Here is a 21,729-nt window from a genome sequence, read left to right as displayed (position 1 = left end):
TTGTTTGTGCCTTACCTGATATCCTGTAGAACTTCAATACTGTCTCTAAATTGCATGTGATGGATAAAATGCCTAACATTTAGCACTACGATATACTTTCAACAGATTTGGACAATGGTTTGGCTTGTTTAAAGGCCCCTGAACAAGTAACAGACTCCATTATCATATACATATTATACTATCTATACATTGTGGACAGAAAAGTGGTCATGAATTATATAATTATTTGAAAATACAGATACTACTTATTGGGGAGAAGATCAATGTATATGATCTGATAAACAGGTAAATCTAGTATATGGATATTCAAATATAGAGGCAAATCATTAATTAAAATGTCATGACTTACAGGTCATGTTCTTTGTGGCACAGTTCTTTTTTGATGTCCTGACCCAGTTTCCCTACTTGTCTTATTTAGTTACTCTGCTCAGGTTATAAGCATTCCAACTTAATGTTTGATGGGATGAATGTACCCATCCAGGGACCTCCCCCATTATGTCACAGGTCTTGTAACCCTATAAAACCATCTTATATCCCACATTCAGGGACACATTCTTTGAGAAGAGAGTCTCAGTCAGCCCTGGGACCAACCATGATCCATTTGGTCCCAGGAAATCTCTCTATTAAATAAATTGTTAAATTGTTCTCTAATCTCTATCTTGCTCAGTTTTTCAAGCATTACAATGACATACTAGGCTGAAACCTAGTATGAAATTTGTGGAATTTGAAAAACATTTTCATAAACTTTTAATGAATGCAGATGTAAATGGACAAATAATTTCTCTTGGTGACACTAATAGCTCTCACATACTTCATACCTTAAGGTTTACACAGTACTTTATATGCTTTATCAGCTGAGTACAAACCATCATTTTATCACTAGGAAACCATTACGTGTTGCAGGATTAAATCAATGTTAAATTAGATTTGACCATTGTCTCCTTAATTCCACTTAGTACCTTGTTTCAAGTTCTGGCCCATAACATCTCCCATTTTCTTTTGTTTTTAGAACATAGGTGGTCATGAGCTCCCTGACTTCTCAAGGTGGTGTTCAAGGAGAACCAAAAAAGGAGGTGATCACACCTTCCCTGACTGCTTTTAGTTCTTCTCCGTTGTTTTGAGATTTTTTTCCCCTTTTTCTGTCTCTGTCTGATGGACAAGGAGGATATGGCTCATTGGCACCCATCTGATTCTTTCTCCATCTGTAGAAATACAAGCAAACTTTCTTCCCCAAGCAGTTAACCTATCTAGTCCCTTCTATTTACCACTTGCTAAATTTCTCCTCAACACCTGGCAATGACATTGGAGCTGATCGCACTGGACACTGCCCTTCTTTTGGGTTAAAAAAAAGCCTGTATTCTCTCCAATTATAATCCCTTTCTCCCATCTGATTTTTTTTCTGATTCATCACATCAGAATCCTGAACTTCTAAAGGTGTAACCTTGTCTGCCATCATGTCCCATCTGTTTTTTATTTGATGTCTTGGAGCTGGGCCCTGCCTCTCATTTCCCTGTGTCAATCTACATTCTGAGTCCCAGTGGAAACCTCATTTGCATTTTGGACATAGTATTTTAGGTTTTGTGTCACTCTATCTTCTCACTCTATCTCTATACCTACATTGAGCTCTCAGATGTCCAACTTTCCCACATTGAAAACATCAGAGAGTATGTCTGGAAGTCCCTTGTCAAGAGGGATCCCGTCTTCCCATGTTCATCATAGTCTGAGTACAATAAGCATTTTGTGCCTACTGTGGCACAGTGTCTTATGATATCCTCTAAAGGAGCATCTTTGTGTAGTTCCCATATAATCCTTCTGCAATCCTCATTAGCATTTTACTTAGCCAGCTGTCTTCTCATCATTCCTGTAGCTGCATTTTCTCCAATGGTTCTTGTGACAGCTGTTTGCAAACGTCCCACAAAATCAGCAAAAAAATCATTGGAACCTTGCTCTATTTTTATGAAGGCTTCCCCTCGATCTTTTCTTGGGAGGGTGCCCCAAGCTTTTATTACAGCAGTAGCAATTTGTTCATAAGCTGCTATGAGATAGTTAGTCTGTGTTGAATTGTCTGCATAATGACCTTCACCTGCTAGTTGGTCAAAGGTGATCTGTACATTAACTTCAGTTTTCTGTTTGTGGTGGGTTTGTGTCCTGCATAATTCATTATATTCAGAAAGCCACAAGTTTTGTCCAGCTTCTAAAGATGTCCTTGTTATGGATTTCCAATCACTAGGGGTTAAGATTTCATAAGCCAGATTGTCTAGTAACATCTTAATATAAGATGATATAGCCCCATGAAGTGTGCAATCCTTTTTCAAATCTTTTTTTTTTTCCCAGGTCAAAAGCAGTGTATCTTCTCCACTGTTGACCTAAGAGTCAAGCACTTCAATCACAGGTATCCATTTAATAAATCAGATAGATATATCCTGTCCTTTGTTTGCCTTAACCAGTCCCTTTTGTAATCTTGTCATAGGCTGCTTCATAGGTGATGCTGAATGTGTTACTGCCCCTTTCCCTTCTTCTTCTCCCTCTACCCATAAAATGTTGAGGGAAGTAGGTCAGGGGTTGGGAAATACCCTAATTTCTCTTGTTGTGAACTACCACACTAAGAATTGAACTTAACTCCATTCTTATCTAATTCTTCATGCTTTTCACCTAGTTTTTCTTGATCCTCCCTCCCTTGCTCTTTACTCTTTTTTCTTACCCTAATACTTATTTCTTAAAGCCAATTGTATTAAATGCTATGTATCAAGTGTTTCTTTGGATATTGAGTCAATTCCATTATCATTGTAGTATTCAGATAATTGCTCTCCTGCTAATTTCAACTCATTTGGATTCAATTTTTTTTTCCATCGAGAACCAAGGATATGTGTACTGTACTGTTTCTAAAAATTCATTGATCTGCTCCCAAGTTACTCTCAAACATTGGCTTTTCATAAATCTGACAATGCTCACTACACATTTTACCTTTATTGCAAAAGAAGGCTGTTTTCTAAGCATCTGTCCCATTTCAGCTGAAGTACTAGTTTAGCCCTTAATAAAGTTTCCTTCTTGTACTCACTCTAATTTTGGGTTCAAAGATGAAGGTCCTTGGTCCCACGTTTAGGTGCCAAAATGTAATATGGTCTCTAAAATGTAATGTTTTCTGTTGAGGTTTCCTTGGGGTCTCTGGGAGCAGCCTTGGTTTCAGTTCAGTAATCACCACATGAGTAGCAGGGCTTAAAATCCAAATCCTTTATTGTCTCTTTCAAAATTTTGTCTCCTTCACTTGGGGCTCAGCTAGATTTCTGGAGGCCTAGCTCTCTCTTTGGTTCCTAGAACTTGAGCTCCCGCTTGCCTTCTCTGGCTTCTGAATCTCCCCAAATCCAAAGATTTGTGCTTCAGCCATGATAAAGGTGGACAATGGAATGAATCTGTCTCAGCCTCCTACCTCTTCTAGTGTGCTTGTCTCTTCTGGCCCTGAGAGCTTCTGCATATACATTCCACACTGAGTAAAAACCAATCATGATATCACTAGGAGAACATTATTTGTTGTAGGATTAAATCAATGCTAAACTAGATTGAACCATTGTCTTCTCCATTCTACCTTGTAATTCCACTTAGTACCTTGTTTCAAGCTCTGGCCCATAACAGGGGACTGAGTCAAAACCACAAGATGAATGAGCCCAGGTGATCTTGTAAATTTCAAAAGATAATGAGGCTATAAAAGGCCACTGAAATTGTGACTATAGGGTTTACTGAAGTGGTCAGTTGTAGTGGTAGCAGCAGGTTGCAGCAAAAGAAAGAGTTGGCATATGAGAAAGAGAAGCCACTGGAAAAGATCTGCCTTGGAAACCTCCCCCCCCCCCCACACAAACACAGTTTGATTGAACCTTCTTCATGAAAATGTGAAATTGTTAATTTAAACAATTGTCAAACAGAATTATGTGTGCAGACTTACTTTAAGCTTCCTACAGCTTGGCTTCCAGTTGAATTTTCAAGTCCTATTTAAATTGTTCATTTAATGTACACTCTAATTCACCTCTGCTCATCATTGTTTTCTATGGGAAAGGAAAAAAAAAGTCCTATTATCTGAATTATGGGATGATATTTTACATTTCTTTCCATTGGAGAAAACCTAGCTACTCAAAAGCAACACTCAGGTAGACTCTAGCCATTTTCCCTTTGAAGTAGGGTGGAAGTAAGGAAAAGGGAGAGGAGGAGCCAATGGATGCTCTAACAGATTCCAATTTAATTGCTTTTTTTCTGCTATTTGAATGTCAGACTTCTCTCAAAATTGAATATTGGGGAAAGGGGAAAGGCAGGTGAAGGGCAAAAATTAGTGGAGGTTGCGGTTCTTTGTGGCTTTTCCCAAGGAACATGTAGCTAGTCATTGCATTTGATATGGGGATGTTAGCATAATTTTGGAGCCCTTTCCATTTGTAGAGCTCAGTGGATTGAATGCAATACAGGGAGTGAGAAAGACCTTAACTCAAGTCCAGCCTCACATGCTTTCTATTTAGGTGATCCTGGACAAGACACTTACCTTCTGTTTGCCTCAGTTTCCTCATCTGTAAAATGGGGAGAATAATAGAACCCAATTCTCAGCACTGTAATAAGGATCAAGTGAGATAACATTCACAAAATGCTTAGCACAGGACTTGCATGTAGTAAGCACTATATAAATGTTACTCATGATGACAATGATGATGTTAATTATTGGAGAGATTCTCCACAGAGAACTCTTGTAAAGTGAGTGGGTGCCTTCCCATATAGAATCTAGCATAAGCACATTTAGCTAGATTTCTCCAAGGCCCACAAGCTTTCCTTTGATTTTCTTTCCCCTAGCCCTGACTTTGCAAATATTCTATGGTGCTAGAGGTAATGGTTGTTTTCCTCCATTTTCAAAGAGGACCAAAATGACATTACTATGTTAGTGTCAAATTAATGCATCTGACTGGCGGATCAGATCAATGTGACCTTGGAATCTTGTCCCACAGGTCAGACACTGTTAGGATTCTTACAAGGTGCTAAGACATGGAATGGATAAAGATAACAATTATCTAATTTAGCATGGTTCAGTATGACTGATCTGATCCTACAAGGAGATGTTATGGGCCAGAACTTGAAACAAGGTACTGAGTAGAATTGAGGAGACGATGATTAAATGTAATTTAGCATTGATTTAATCATACAATAAATAATGGTTTCCTAGTGATGAAATGATTGGTGTGTGCTCAATGTGCAGCATATAAGAAAGAAGCTCTCAGGGCCAAGGAGGACTTTGGGAGATTCAGAGTCAGGATTTGGTCAAGGAGATTCACAAGTCGGGCAGAACGAAGGAAGACAGAGAAGTGGTGGTAGGCTGTCCTCGGGAGAACACTGAAACCAAGATCTGGAAGGCCTTCAGACAACTAGCCAAGCCCCAAATGAAGGAGATAAGATTTGGAAAGAGACAGTAAAGGCTTTGGACTCCTGGCTGCATTTGGGATTATTGAAATGAACTAAAACTAAGGCTGCCTCCAAAAGCTCCCCAAGAAACATACTCCAAGAATGATTACAATTTAGAGAAAAAAAAAAAAAAACATTACAAGACACAAATAGTTCTTATGAATATTTGAGGTGATTTCTCTAACCTTGTGCATCTCCCACTTCTTTTGCACTAATTCAGTCCTATTTTGCTCATACAGCACATTTGTCTAAGGAGAGCATGCCATGAAGAGCAGTTCTAAGTCTCTCAAGTCATGTAATCAGTTCTCAAGTTGAAACCTTGAGAGTGTCTCTGTACTGCTTTTTCTGAGCACCTTGTGAGTTCTTGTCTGTGTGATTTCTCCATAAAGGGCTTTTTGGCAAGTGTCCATAAGGCACTTAGAACAGTGTGATCAGCCCACAGATTTGCACTCTGTGCAGTTTGGACACTTGACAGATTAGTTTAAGAAAGGACTTGGGAACTTTACAGAAAAATTGGGGAGAATCAGAGTGCTGCAACTGCCTCTGCCCATGCTGGACAAACAAAGTTCCCCCAACTCCTAATCTTCTCTTTCTCCCACTTGATCCCCCAACATCCCCACCAGTTCCTAGAGGTCCTCTTTTAACCCACCCCAGACGTAGACATTTTGAACCTGGCATACTGTGAGTGTTACTCCCTGGCTCTCAAAAAACAAACAAACAAACAAACAAAAAAAAAAAAACTAGCCTTGAAACCTCACCCAGGTAAGAATCCAAATGAAGGAGAAAAGTTCAAACAGATTTCTCAAGTTTATGACATGATTTCTGATGCAAAGAAAAGAGACTTTATGACAAAAGTACAAAACAAGCTATCAAAGAGGATGGTTCTGGTGTTGGCTTTGGTTCTCTAGTGAATATCTTTGACATGATTTTGGAGGAGGTGGAAGAATACAAAGGGAACAGAAAGGTAAAAATGTTGTTAATCAGTTGTTTGTGAAACTGAAAGATTTATATAATGGTGCAACAAGAAAATTGGCTTTGCAAAAGAATGTAATTTTTTTTCTTTTTTTCTTTCTTTCTTTCTTTCTTTCTTTATTTGTTTGTTTATTTATTTATTTCAAGGAAAGGAACTATTTTCCTTTTTATTATTTCAAATTACATTTAGATTACAAGTTAGAGACATAGCAAATAAATAGGTGACTTCACTTTACATCCTGCTCCTAATATATATAGCTAGGTGACCCTGGTTTCCCTAGTCAAGTCACTTAACCTTTTTTTTTATTATTAATTTTATAATTATAACATTTTTGACAGCAAATATGCATATGTATTTCTTTTTTTACAACATTATCCCTTGTAGTCCCTTTTGTTCTGAGTTTTTTTTTTTGCTTTCCTTCCCTCCATCCCCTCCCCTAGATGGCAGGTATTCACATACATATTGAATATCTTATTGTATATCTTAGGTAGAATATATATGTGCAGTACCGAATTTTGCTGTTGTTGTTGTTGCAAATGAAGAATTGTATTCAGAAGGTAAAAATAATCTGGGAAGAAAAACAAACAACAACAACAACAACAACAACAAAAATGCTCACAGTTTACACTCATATCCCAGTGTTCCTTTTCTAGTTGTAGCTGATTCTGTCCATCATTGATCAATTGGAATTGGATTAGCTCTTCTCTATGTTGAAGATATCCACTTCCATCAGAATACATCCTCATACAATATCACTGTTGAAGTATATAATGATCTCCTATTTCTGCTCGTTTCACTCAACATCTCTCCAAGCCTCTCTGTATTCCTCCTGTTGGTCATTTCTTACAGAACAATAATATTCCATAACATTCATGTACCATAATTTATCCAACCATTCTCCAATTGATGGTCATCCATTCATTTTCCAGTTTCTAGCCAATACAAAAAGGGCTGGCACAAACATTTTGGCACATACAGGTCCCTTTCCCTTCGTTAGTATTTCCTTGGGATATAAGCCCAGTAGTAGCACTGCTGGGTCAAAGGGTATGCACATTTTGATAACTTTTGGGGCATAATTGCAGATTGCTTTCTAGAATGGTTGGATTCTTTCACAACTCCACCAACAATGCATCAGTGTCCCAGTTTTTCCGCATCCCCTCCAACATTCATCATTATTTATTCCTGTCATCTTAACAAATCTGACAGGTGTGTAGTGATAACTCAGAGTTGCCTTAATTTGCATTTCTCTGATCAATAGTGATTTGGAACACTTTCATATAAATGGAAATAGTTTAAATTTCATCATCTGAAAATTGTCTGTTCATATCTTTTGAGCATTTATCAATTGGAGAATGGCTTGATTTCGTATAAATTAAAGTCAATTCTCTGTATATTTTGGAGATGAGGCCTTTATCAGAATCTTAACTATTACTTCCCTTCTAATCTTGTTTGCATTAGTTTTGTTTGTGCAAAAACTTTTTATTTTGATGTAATCAAAATTTTCTGTTTTGTGATCAATATGGTCTCTAGTTCTCCTTTGGACACCAATTCCTCCCTCCTCCACAAGTCTGAGAGGTAAACTATCCTATATTCCTCTAATTTATTTAGATCTCGTTCTTTATGCCTAAATCTTGGAAGCATTTTGATTTTATCTTAGTATGTGGTGTTAAATGTGGGTCCATAACTAGTTTCTGCCATACTAATTTCCAGTTTTCTCAGTAGTTTTTGTCAAATAATGAATTCTTATCCCAAAAGTTGCAATCTTTCGGTTTGTCAAACACTAGATGCCTATTTTTATTCACTATCTTGCCCTGTGAATCTAACCTATTCTACTGATCAATTAGTCGATTTCTTAGCCAATACCAAATGGTTTTGGTGACTGTTGCTTTATAATACAGTTCTAGATCAGGTACAGCTAGACCACCTTCACTTAATTTTTTTTTTCATTACTTCCCTTGAAATTCTCGACCTTTTCTTGTTCATATAAATTCTGTTGTTAGTTTTTCTAGGTTATTGAAATAGTTTTATGGAAGTCTGATTGGTATAGCACTAAATAAATAGATTAGTTTAGGGAGTATTGTCATTTTAATTATATTCGCTCGGCCTATCCAAGAGCACCGAATGTCTTTCCAATTATTTAAATCTGACTTTATTTTTGTGTCAAGTGTTTTGTAATTTTGCTCATATAATTCCTGACTCTCCTTTGGTAGATATATTCCCAAATATTTTATACTATCAACAGTTATTTTGAAGGGAATTTCTCTTTGTATCTCATGTTGTTGGATTGTCTTGGTAATGTATAAAAATGCTGAGGATTTATGTGGATTTATTTTGTATTCTGCCACTTTGCTAAAGTTCTGACTTATTTCTAATAGCTTTTTAGCAGAGTCTCTGGGGTTCTCTTAAGTATACCATCGTGTCATTTGCAAAGAGTGATAGTTTTTTTTCCTCATTTCCTACTCTAATTCCTTGAATCTCTTTCTTGGCTCTTATTGTTAAGGCTAGCTTTTCTAGTACTATATCAAATAGTAATGGTGATGGTGGGCAACCTTGTTTCACTCCTGATCTTATGGGGAAAGATTCCTGTTTATCGCCATTACATATGATGTTTATTGACAGTTTTTAATATATGCTCAAGTGTTTTTAGTAGGAATGGATGTTAGATATCATCAAATTATTTTTCTGCATCTATTGAGATGATCATATGTTTTTTTTTATTAATTTGATTATTAATATGGTCAATTATACTAATAGTTTTCCTAATATTAAACCAGCCCTGCATTCCTGGTATAAATCCGACTTGATCATAGTGTATTATCCAGGGGATGATTTTCTGAAGTCGTTTTGCTAATATCTTATTTAAGATTTTAGCATCAATATTCATTAAGGAGATTGGTCTATAGTTTTCTTTCTCAGTTTTCAATCTACCTGGTTTAGGTATCAGTACCATGGCTGTGTCATAAAAAAAAAAAAAAAAAAAAAAAAAAAATTGGTAGAACTCCTTCAATCCCTATTTTTTCAAATAGTTTATATAGCATTGGAGTTAGTGGTTCTTTAAATGTTTGGTAGAATTCACATGTAAATCCATCAGGTCCTGGGGATATTTTCTCAGGGAGTTGGTTAATAGCTTGTTCTATTTCTTTTTCTGAGATGGGACTATTTAGACTACTTCCTTCTTCCTCTGTTAATCTGGGCAAACTATATTCCATTTCATTAAAGTTATCGAATTTATTGTCATAAAGTTGAGCAAAGTACCTCCTTGCTATTGTTCTAATTTCCTCTTCAATAGTGGTGAGTTCTCCCTTTTCATTTTCAAGACTAACAGTTTGCTTTTTCTCTTTCCTTTTTTTAATCAGGTTTACTAAGGGTTTGTCTATTTTGTTGCTTTTTTCATAGGAGCCACTCAGTTTTATTAATTAATTCAATAGGTTTTTAATTTCAATTTTATTAATATCACCTTTTAGTTTTAGAATTTCAAATTTCGTGTTTGTCTGGGGGTTTTAATTTGTTTCTTTTCTAGCAATTTTGGTTGTAAGCCCAATTCGTTGACCCTCTTTCTCTATTTTATGCTAGTAGGCCTCTAGAGATATAAAACTTCCCCTTATTACTGCTTTGGCTGTATCCCACACATTTTGGTATAATATCTCATTATTGTCATTTTCTTGGGTGAAGTTATTAATGATGTCTATGATTTGCTGTTTTACGCAATCATTCTTTAGTTTATGATTATTAAGTTTCCAATTATTTTTTGGTCTATTTTACCCTGGCTTTTTATTAAATGTAATTTTAATTGCACTGTGGTCTGAAAAGGATGCATTCATTATTTCTGCCTTACTGCACTTGATTTTGAGGTTTTTATGTTCTAGTATATGATCAATTTTTGTATAGGTTCCATGAACTGCTGAGAAGGAAGTATACTCCTTTCTGTCTCCATTTAGCTTTCACCAAAGATCTATCATATCACACTTTTCTAGTATTCTATTTACCTTTTTGACTTCTTTCTTATTTATTTTGTGGTTTGATTTATCTAATTCTGAGAGTGCAAGGTTGAGATCTCCCACTATTATAGTTTTGCTGTATATTTCTTTTTGCAGCTCTCTTAATTTCTCTTTTAAGAATTTAGAGGCTCTACCACTTGGTGCATATATGTTTAATATTGATACTGCTTCATTATTTATGCTACCCTTTAGCAGGATATAATGCCATTCCTTATCTCTTTTAATTAGATCAATTTTTTTGTTTTATTTGAGATGAGGCTGGCTACTCCTGCTTTTTTGGCTTCACCTGAAGCATAGTAGATTGTGCTTCACCCTTTTACTTTTAGTTTGAATGTATCACCCTGTTTCAGGTGTTTTTCCTATAAACAACATATAGTAGGATTCTGACTTTTAATCCAGTCTGCTAACTGCTTCCTCTTTATGAGAGAGTTTACCCCATTCACCTTTATGGTTAGAATGACTAATTCCATATTGCTTGCCATCCTGTTAACCCCTCCTTATGCTTTTCTCCTTTCCTTCCATCTTACCCCTCTACCCAGTATTAAATTGGTGAACACCACTTGCTTTTCACAGCCCTCCCCTTTTTAGTATCTCTCCCCCACTTTAAAGTTCCTTTTCCTATTTTACCCCTTTTTTCTTACAATATCTGTATTGCCTTCCCCTTAGCTTACTGCTTCCCTCTCACTTTTCCATGCAGTGGAAGAAGTTTCACCATAAATTGAATAGGTCTATTGACACACACTATCATCTCCCTCCTTTCTTTCTCTCAGATAGAATAGGTTACCTTTGCCTCTTCATGAGTTATAGTACCACCACTCTAACCTTTTTTATGATATTATTCCCTTTCCACCTCTAGTTTCTAGGACAAATTATACATGTGTTCTTTACATATCTTTATGGCAGAAATATAGTTCTCAAGATTTCTTTTTATGTTTTTAGAAATCTCTTCAGTTCTGTAACATTTGGTGTAGGTCTGGTTTTTTCATCAAGAATAGATGGAATTCATTTATTTCGTTAAATATCCATCTTCTTCCCTGGAAAACGATGCTCATTTTTGCTGGGTAAATTATTCTTGGCTTCATAGCACTTTCTGAATATCATGTTCAAGGCCCTTTGTCTTTTAATGTGGACGCTGCTAGATCCTGCGTTATCCTTATTGTGGCTCCTCCATATCTGAATTGCTTGTTTCTAGCAGCTTCCAATAGTTTTTTTTTCCTTCATTTGATGGTTCTTAAACTTGGCCAATATATTTCTTGGTGTTTTGATTTCAGAGTCTCTTCTGTAGGTGAAGGATGAATTTTTTCAATGTCTATTTTACCCTCTGTTTCCAAAATGTCTGGGCAGTTCTCTTTGATAATTTCCTGAAAATAGTGTACAGGCTCTTTTTTTCCTCACATATTTCAGGGAGTCTGATTATTCTCAAATTGTCTGTCCTGGATCTGTTTTCCAGGACTGTTGTCTTTCCAATAAGGTACTTGACATTCTTTTCAATTGTTTCATTTTTCTTGTTTTGCTTGAATACTTCTCGGTTTCTTTCTGAGTCATTCATTTCTACTAGCTCAAGTCTAATTTTCAATGATGTATTTTCTTCACTCACTTTTTTATATCTTTTTGTAATTGTCCAAATGAGTTTTTAAGTGAGTTTTTTTCTTCTATGGATTTTTTTTTCCATTTCATCCATTTTAGTTTTAGAGAGAGCTGTAATCTTTTCCCAGCTCACTAATCCCGTTTTCCTTGGAGTTGTTCCACTCTGGATAACTTCTCCAGACATTCTTTCCAAGCTTCCCTTTCCTTTTCCCATTTCTCTTCTAGGTCTCTTGTGAGAGCCTTTTTGATTTCCTCTATGAGATTCTTTTGTATTGAGGAGCAGCTCATATCCCCCTTAGGGGATTCCTCTGGAGACAATCGGCTTTTAGTGTCCTCAGAAAGAAAAAAAAGAAAGAAAGAAAGAAAGAAAGAAAGAAAGAAAGAGAGAGAGAAAGGACCTCACTGTCTAATATTTTATCCTACTTGATGGAAGCTTCAGAATCTTCCTAAGACAATTCAAATGGAAGTGATTCCATTTCCTGGCATGGTGTTGGTATACTGTCCAAGTTTCACAGACATACAATAATGAAGCATGCACAACAGCTCTATAGCCCTTCAGTTTGGTAATTAGTCTAATAAGTCTCATCTCCCAAGCTTGTCCTCAGAGCCTCCCCAACACTGAGCTACCTCTGGCAAAGGGTGTATTAACCTCAGAATTAATGGCAAGATACGAGAATTTATCCACAGCATTCAAAGCTTCTCCATGTGCTGGAATGGTGTTTCCATATATGAGTGGTGTGCTGCTGACTGATGGACAAACTATGTTTTCTTCTTGGTGAAAGGCCAAAAATTATCAGAAGCAGCAGAGAATCGAGCCATAGTTAGTTGCATGTCAGCTTCACAAGCTACATTGAGTGCACAATCATATGCAAACAAAATAAAAACAAATATTTATGCTGGGGCAAGCAGGTGGCCCAGTAGATAGAGCATCAGCCCTGAAACCAGGAGGACCTGAGTTCAAATTTGATCTCAGAAACTTAATGCTTCTTAGCTGTGTCGTCCTAGACAAGTCACTTTACCCCAATTGCCTCAGAAAAAAAGAAAACAAAAAAACAAAAAACAAAAAGAACCCAAGACTTATGCCAATATAATTGTAATTGCAGCAACAGCTACAAGTGAGCACAAAGGAAATCATTTTCATAGGAAGAGGAGGAGAGATGGAAACTGTGGAAGAGCACTGACACTTTCCCAAATGAAAATCAGAGACTCTCAAGGTTAAAAGCAAAATGGATTTATTATGATCTCACAAGAAAGGGCAACTCCCAATAGAGAAGGTATCATCAGTAAAGTAGTGCAAAGCACAAGCTGAAAATACAATATTGTATAGAGCCTAATGTAGAAGCTTCCACAACTTTTTTTTCCCTTTTCTCCCATTGGCTGCTGGAGTCCAGGCTTACATCCTAATGAGATAATCTATTCAGAGCCTAAAAATCTATCCCAGAAACAAAGAATACTAGCTGATGACACATTCTTAATGATAATGAAAAGGAGGAGGAAAGACAGGAAGGAAATATAATCACTAATCAAACCCCTGCAACTTTTGCCTCAATCTGTTACTGAAAAGTCTCAAGTCACAATTAGGGCATAAGTCAATGCCCAATTCTTGTGAGAGGTCTTCACTCAGTTCATCCCCTTCAGAAACTGAAAAAGAAAAATAGGCAGAGAAAAAAAGACAGACATTAAAAAATCACAAAGAAAATTCTGCTGAATGATGAATTTTGTCTTGGACTGGTGAAGACCAGCACAGCAAAAACTGAATATTACTTTCCTAAAATATCTAATAGCGATTCCTTACTGGATTCCAGCCTAATCCTTCTATAATTCTTTATGGTTTAACACTTTCTTTCTGCTTGGTGACAAAGCTCCTTGGTCCATCTTTGAGTTGTTTTTATAAGATTATTTTTCTTCTTTGCCTAGGAAACCAAAGGCTACAGTAAAATATAGACTAGTCCCTGGAATTGGAGAGAGAGGGCTATTATATAGATTAACCAAGATCCTCTTTTGAAAGATAATCTTCCAAACACAGGGTGGATACTTGTACAAATAACTATAGCAAGTGAAAGCTTTTCATTGGCTCAAGTTCTTATGCCTCAGTAGTTGCTAGGATAATATCTATCTTGAGTGGATGGAAAGAATGACTGACTGGGCATCAGCTGATCCAGGAGAAGTTAAAAAAGTTCATTTTCTCCTAGGCAAAATTGTACCAAACTTGGGGAAATCAGCTTTTAAATTCAACATCACTCTCAGAGAAGATCTTGCTGAGAATATTCTTCTAATAATTAGCATTTACATAGGTTCAAAAGTACTTTTTATATGTAAACCCCATTTAATCCTCACAACATTCTGGTGGTGAGGGAGCTACTATTATTATTCCCATTTTACAGATCAAATAACTGATACTAAAAAGGATTGATGATTTGTCTTGGGTCACACATTTGGAGAATATTTGAGGTTGGATTTAAACTCAGATCTTTTTATTGTCCAATCCTATATACCTTGTGCCACTTCTACAATTATCAACAACAACTACTAAGTATTCCTTAAAATGATGATTATTGCTGCTTATATCATATTAGTTAAAATCATAATAATGAGTGTACAGTCCTTTTGTTAACAAACTTAATTGCAGGTGCATTATTAGGAAAGAGTATTATGCTTCCCACATTATACAAAGTCCAATTTACATAACTGAATGATGAATGCCTAGGCAGAAGACCTATAAACACAACCAGGTTTAGAATATTTTCATAAATTCTGCTTTGTAGATTTTCAATTTTGGTTTTAAGTATGTCCATAAAAATCTGTCACTGACTTCATTGGCTTTTAATGGGACAAGAAACAAACAAATTAATTTCATTTGTTAAAACCTAAAATTTAATGATTTCTGCAAGCAATAGCTGATGTGAGCTGAGTTCTTTAGTTTGCATTTTTAGTTATCACTCTGAACCCTCATCTACAAACCTTGTCCCAACTCTTGTGACTGTATGGTAGCATCTAGGATAGTAACCTGAAACACAGTAGGTACCTGAGAAATGCTTGTCAATTGACTCAATTGTTATAATTTTCGACCAACACCTTCATTCTGTTTCAAGTAAGCTATGCCTCACTAGCTGTTGTGCTAAATATTATCCTGAATAGATAGAATTACCGATTGGGCTTCTGTGGAGCCGGGAGAAATGGGGAAAGTTCATTTTCTCCTAGGCAAAATATTACCAAATTTGGGGATATTTCTCATGGACTTGAATTCTTGCTCCTGTTTCCTTCTCTCCACACAGTGCGAGGTTTGTCTTCTGGGGATATTTAACATAATAAGGCTCTTGCCTTTTTAAAGCTATTATCCATGCTTTTTCTATTAGGAACAAAAAGTACACTGAATGAATGGGCTTCAAGACAAGTTATATTCTGCTGAGTTTTGCCTTTTACAAGTTAATTTTCAGGGAGAAGAAAGTCTTAGAAATAAAATCTGTTATAAAAATTTTAAACAGCAGGGGCTGAACCAAGATGGCAGAAAAGATACATATCTTTTTTTCTGACTTCTCCCCGTGTCACTCAAATTAACAACAAATTCTCCCTCTGAACTAATTTTGGAGTGACAGAACTCACAAATATTTGGAGTGTAACAAATTTCCAGCAGAAGATAATTTGGAATATCTCCAGAAAAGATCTGTTTCAATCAAGCAAAGAGGGAGCGAGGCCAAGTGCGAGCTGGTGCAATGAGGACAGGCCAAGTAAAAAGGCAGTGCAAGACCCAGGGTGGTGGCACCTCCACAGCACCACACAATCAACTAGAGGAATCTATAGCAGTGCTGGCAACTCTGACCTGATGGTAAGCCAATAGATCAGCAGATTAGCTGTAAGCCATCTAATGCAAACACAAAAGACAAATAGTGAGTCCCTATACCTTAGAATAGTCACGGGACATGGCCAGGCCCACTCAGCACCGGAAGTTGTTGCCTATAGATGAAGCTTGGATAATCTCCCCTTTACCCTAAAGGCAGATCTCAAACTTTTTTTTAAAACATGAGCAAAAAGGTAAAAAAGAATTCTGACCATAGATACTTTTTTATGGAGAAAGAGAAGAGTCAAAGCCTGAAGAAACTAAAAGCACATCATCTTGAGATGAAGCCCCAAAAAGTGATATGAATTGGTTCACATTTTTACAGGGTTCTCTTGGAAGAATTCAAAATGTTAAAAGAGAGAAGAAAAATGGGGAAATGAAATGAGAACATTGCAAGAGGGTTTGGAAAACAAACAAAAAAACAAACAACAACAACAACAACAACAACAAAACCATAACATTTTCTAAAGAAAAAACCCTTATAAAACAGATTTGAAAACATGGATAAAGGACTCCTTGAATAACAAAATGTGTAAAATGGAAAAAGAATACAACTCCTTAAAAAACAGAATTAGTGAAATGAAAATGAAATCATAGAAGAAAGCAACTCATTTAAAATTTCAATTGTCCAAATACAAAAGAAAATTTAAAAAGTAACTGAAGAAAATAATTCACTAAACATTTCCATTTGGAAATCACTCAATGAGACATCAAAAATCAGTCAAGCAAAAACAAAAATAAGTGAAAAAACATATGAGAATATTATTGGAAAAAAAAAACTGACTTGGAAAACAGATCTAGAAGAGACAATCTAAGAAAATGAAAACCATGATTAAAAAAGAGCCTCGACATTATCTTTCAGGAAATCATCAAGGAAAACTGCTGTGATGTCCTTGAACTAGAGAATAAAATAGCCACTGAAACAATTCATCCACCACCTCCTGAAAGAGTACCCAAATTGAAAACTCCAAGGGATAAAAGAGCTAAATTTCAGAACTATCAGACCAAGGAAAAAATATTGCGAGCAGCCTCAAATACCAAGAAGCCACAAGTAGGATTACCCCTGACCTTGCAGCTTTTAGCTTAAAAGCTCAAAGGACCCAGAATCTGATACTCTCAAAGACAAAGGAAATTGGAATGCAACCAAGAATCAATTATCAGGCAAAATTGATCATCATCTCTCCGGGGTGAGCTTTCAGTGAAACAGGTAAAGTTCAGTTATTTATGAGGAAAAGACCAGAGTTTACCCCAAAATTTGAACTGCAAATACAGAACTCAAAAGAAGCATAAAAAGGTAAAAATAAATGCACTCTTGAGAACTATATCTCCATTATGGGTATACTTAAGAGAATGCATGTATAATTTGGTTTTACTGTGATAATATAAAAAAGAAACTACAGATAGGAAGGGGGTTATACCGGAAAAAAGGAAAATGGAAGTTAAATGAGGGGAACATCTCATGAAGAGGCAAAGATGACCTATTATAATTGAGGGAGAAGAGGCAAAGATGACCTATTATAATTGAGGGAAAGAAAGGAAGGGGATGAACATTGTATGAATATTATTCTCATTGGATGTGGCTCAAAGAGAGAATATCAGACTATTTGGTTTCACAGAGAAACTTCCCTCACCTTGTAGAGAAGTGAGAAGTGAGAAGGGAAACATGACATGAAAAGGGAAAACATAAGTAGTGGGGGGAAAGTATAAGAAAGGGAAAGGGGACTATAAAAGGGGAGGGCCATTTAAGGGAAGTGGTGGTCAGAAGCAAAATTCTAGGGAAGAGGGAATGAGGGAAAGGAAAGAGAAAAATACAATTTGGGGTAATAAGATGGCAGGAAATATAGAATTAGGCATTTTAACTGTGAATGGGAATGGGATGAACTCTTCCATAAAATGGAATCGAATAGCAAACTGTTTTAAAATCCAGAATCCTACAATATGTTGTTTACAAGATTTAAAGTACATTTAAAGCAGTGTGACACATTTCGGGTAAAGGCAAAAGGCTAGAGAAAGAATCTATTATGCTTAAAAAAGATAGCTATCCTGACCTCAGATCAAGGAAAAACAAAAAGTGATCTAATTAAAAGAGATAAGAAAATTATATCTTGTTTAAAAAAAGATACCATTGATACCATTGATAATGAAGTAATATCAATACTAAACATGTATAAACCAACAGTTGTAGCATCTAAATTCCTAAAGGAGAAGTTAAACGAGAGCTGCAAAAAGAAATCGATAGCAAAAGTATAATATTGAGGGATCTCAAACCACATAAATCAAACCACAAAATAAATAAGAAAGAAGTTAAGGAGATAAATAGAATTTTAGAAAAGTGAAGTATGACAGACTTTTGAAGAAAATTGAATGGATATTTTTTTTTCTTGGCAGTTTATGGAAACTATATAAAACTTGACCATGTATTAGGGCATAAAAACCACAAAATCAAATGAATAAAGGCAGAAACAGTTAAATGGATTTTTTTTTTTTTTGAATCATGATGTAATAAAAATCACATGCAATAAAATGCCAGAGGAAAACTAGAACAAAAAATAATTGGAAACTAAATAGTCTAATCATAAAGAATGAATGGGGGTGAAACAACAAATTACAGATATAATCAATAATTACATCCAATTGAATGACAATTATGTGGCAACATATCAAAATTTGTGTGATGCAACCAAAATGATAATTAAGGGAAATTTTACAGCTCTAGATGTTTACTTGGATAAAATAGAGAAGATCAATGAATTGATTGCTAAATCTAAAAAAGAAAAAGTGAAAATCCCCTAATTAAATCCCAAATTTTAAGTTCTAAAAATAAAATGGGAGATTAATAAAATTGAAAGTAAACAAGCTATTGAATCAATAAGTAAAACTAAGAATTGGTTTTATGAAATAAACCAACAAAATAGATAACCTTTAGTTAATGTGATTAGAAAAAGTAAAGAGAAAACTCAAATTATTAGTCTCAAAAATGAAAAGGGAGAAATTTCCACCAACAAAGAGGAAATTAGAGCAATAATTATGAGTTATTTTACCCAACGATATGTCAATAAATCGGATAATCTAAATGAAATGGAGGAGTACCTACAAAAATATGGACAATCTATATTGCCCAAGTTAACAGAAGAGGAAATAAATTATTTAAATAGTCCCATCTTAGAAAAAGAAATAGGGGGCATCTAGGTGGCCCAGTGGATAGAGCACCAGCCCTGAATTCAGGAAGACCTGAGTTCAAATTTGGTCTCAGATACTTAACACTTCCTAGCTGTGTGACCCTGGGAAAGTCACTTAACCCCAGCCTCAGGAAAAAAAGAAAGACAGAAAGAAAGAAAGAAAGAAAGAAAGAAAGAAAGAAAGAAAGAAAGAAAGAAAGAAAGAAAGAAAGAAAGAAAGAAAGAAAGAAAGAAAGAAAGAAAGAAAGAAAGAAAGAAAGAAAGAAAGAAAGAAAGAAAGAAAGAAAGAAAGAAAGAAAGAAAGAAAGAAAGAAAGGAAAGAAAGAAAGAAAGAAAGGAAAGAAAGAAAGAAAGAAAGGAAAGAAAGAAAGAAAGAAAGGAAAGAAAGAAAGAAAGAAAGAAAGAAAGAAAGAAAGGAAAGAAAGAAAGAAAGAAAGAAAGGAAAGAAAGAAAGAAAGAAAGGAAAGAAAGAAAGAAAGAAAGAAAGAAAGAAAGAAAGAAAGAAAGAAAGAAAGAAAGAAAGAAAGAAAGAAAGAAAGAAAGAAAGAAAGAAAGAAAGAAAGAAAGAAAGAAAGAAAGAAAGAAAGAAAGAAAGAAAGAAAGAAAGAAAGAAAGAAAGAAAGAAAGAAAGAAAGAAAGAAAGAAAGAAAGAAAGAAAGAAAGAAAGAAAGAAAGAAAGAAAATGAAATAGAACAGGCTACTAATTAACTCCCCAAGAAAACATCTCTAGGGCCACATGGATTTACATATGAATTCTACCAAACATTTAAAGAACAGTTAATCCCAATACTATGCAAACTACTTGAAAAATAGGGAAAGAAGGACTCCTATCAAACTCCTTTTGTGACACAGATATGGTATTGATATCTAAACCAGGTAGTGTGAAAATGTTGTTATTGTGTAAAATGTTTTCTTGATCCTGTTTTCTTCACTCTACATAAATTGGTATCACTCTTCTCAAGTTTCTCTGAAATTATCTTTTATCACTTCTTAGAGCAGATTAATATTATGCTTTATTTTTATACCATTGTTTGTTCAGCTGTTTTCCAAATAATAAAAATGTCAATTTCTTTGACACCTTATCCCCCAAAAAGTTTTTCTGGGGTTTTTTATATTCATAGGTCCTCTAACACATTATTTGATCTCTTTCACCTATAGGCTTTAAAAAAGTATTTTGTTAGATTTGTTTTTTATTCTAGATTTTGGTCAATTACAACTGAATTGACTAGCTTCAAGGAACTAAATCAATCATTGCACACTTCAATGAATTCCAGCTTATCACCCCCTTCATAAAAATATGGGACTTTGTCGATGATTTAGCTCTATGTCCATTCTCAGCAGAAAGTAGTTTTAGAAGATAGGATCATCACTCCTACTTCCAGGGGACTTTGGGCTCCATTGGTTTGTGGAGGAACTGGAATTGATTGATGAATGGTCCCCAAATTATCCAGTATCTGGATGAGTCTCCTGTTACAATGTATTTAAGATGACCCAAATTTTTACATCTCAGATATGGGATTCCATGATATGTTCAGGCTGCTCAGTAATATACTCTACAGCATGGTTAAAAAATACAAAGATGTTTCTAACTACATATGCTGTTTTAAGGAATGGCATTGGAATCTAAATCATGAATGTGCTAGGAAGATATATTATGTTGTAAAATGCTACAATTGTGTTTTATCCCAGTTAGCTATTAGAAATGTCTTCTAATTTATTACCTATGGTTGTTATTATTGAACACACATCCTGTGTGATGGTGCCTACTAAGGTTAATCACCACTGCTACAGGTCATGGAGATAACATCAAAGGAAAATTAGGAAACAAAAGCAGGAAAAGGAGAATTGTTGGATTACTCATTGCTGGAGTTCTGGCAACTATAGCAGTTATTACAACACTTACTATTTCAGCTTCAGCTCCTAACAATCTATTCAGATTGTCCAATTTGCAAATCAATTAGCAAAAAAAGTATCATTAGCTCTTAATAAAAAGAACAAATTAATATAGATACTGAATTAAAAGAAGGACCAAAGTTAATGGAACAATCATTAATATAGTTAGGGGATCATGTAAACAATTTGGAAACTCAATCCCAACTAACTTGTGATTATAAATTCACTCATATATATTTAATTCTTCAGATGGGATAATGATACCACCAAAGTGACATGGTTTCAAATAAGGAAGAAAATAAAGGGAGCTATATTTAATTCCAACCTCACTTGAGATATATCTGAATTAACTGTCTTGGCAGAAAACATAGCAAAAAGCAGTGTCCCTGGAATTGATGCCGATAGCATAGCAAACTATGGCTAAAAAGTTTTGTGTTATTCTTATATTCATTGGCTTAGCGCCTTGTGCTTTCCCATATGTCTTAAAAAGGGGGGAGATGTAGAAGTCCATGAACAGAAGGAGTCTATTCCAGGTGTTGCTTAAGACCTACTCTCTGTTAGGGCGAGCCCATGTAGGCTCATCATCTCTTCAATCTTTGAACAATCTTTGAAAGAAATTCTTGGGGTAAATTTAGGAGAATGTATACAACAGCAACAAGGCATTTCAACTACACTATTTATCCCTTAACAATGATTTAAGGAAATACTTGAGGTAGATACATTAGTCTGATCATTTCTACTACTTACTACACTGTTTTGAAAAGTACTTTGGTACTGATAAAGCATCACAACTATTTACAATTCTGTTGATGTTTATGAACATGACAACTAGGT

At 35.3% G+C, this 21,729-nt stretch overlaps 1 long non-coding RNA gene across 3 annotated transcripts in view; it reads right to left on the bottom strand.

Moving 5' to 3' along the window:
• Nucleotides 1-3,160: 3,160 nt before the first annotated feature.
• The window catches only part of LOC141544745 (uncharacterized), a 36,019-nt gene continuing 17,450 nt past the window's right edge, over nucleotides 3,161-21,729 (bottom strand). For 2 of the 3 annotated variants that reach the window (XR_012482780.1, XR_012482779.1), the window contains one exon: nucleotides 13,320-13,626. This is a non-coding gene — a long non-coding RNA (uncharacterized LOC141544745). Of the gene's footprint in view, nucleotides 3,485-3,937; nucleotides 4,038-13,319; nucleotides 13,627-21,729 lie in introns of those variants that run through there. The other variant, XR_012482777.1, reaches the window with a different exon arrangement.

This window comes from Sminthopsis crassicaudata, chromosome 5 (genome assembly GCF_048593235.1).
Source record: "Sminthopsis crassicaudata isolate SCR6 chromosome 5, ASM4859323v1, whole genome shotgun sequence".
In the NCBI taxonomy this organism is placed as follows: Eukaryota; Metazoa; Chordata; class Mammalia; order Dasyuromorphia; family Dasyuridae; genus Sminthopsis; species Sminthopsis crassicaudata.
This window is presented reverse-complemented; position numbering and strand designations above follow the sequence as displayed.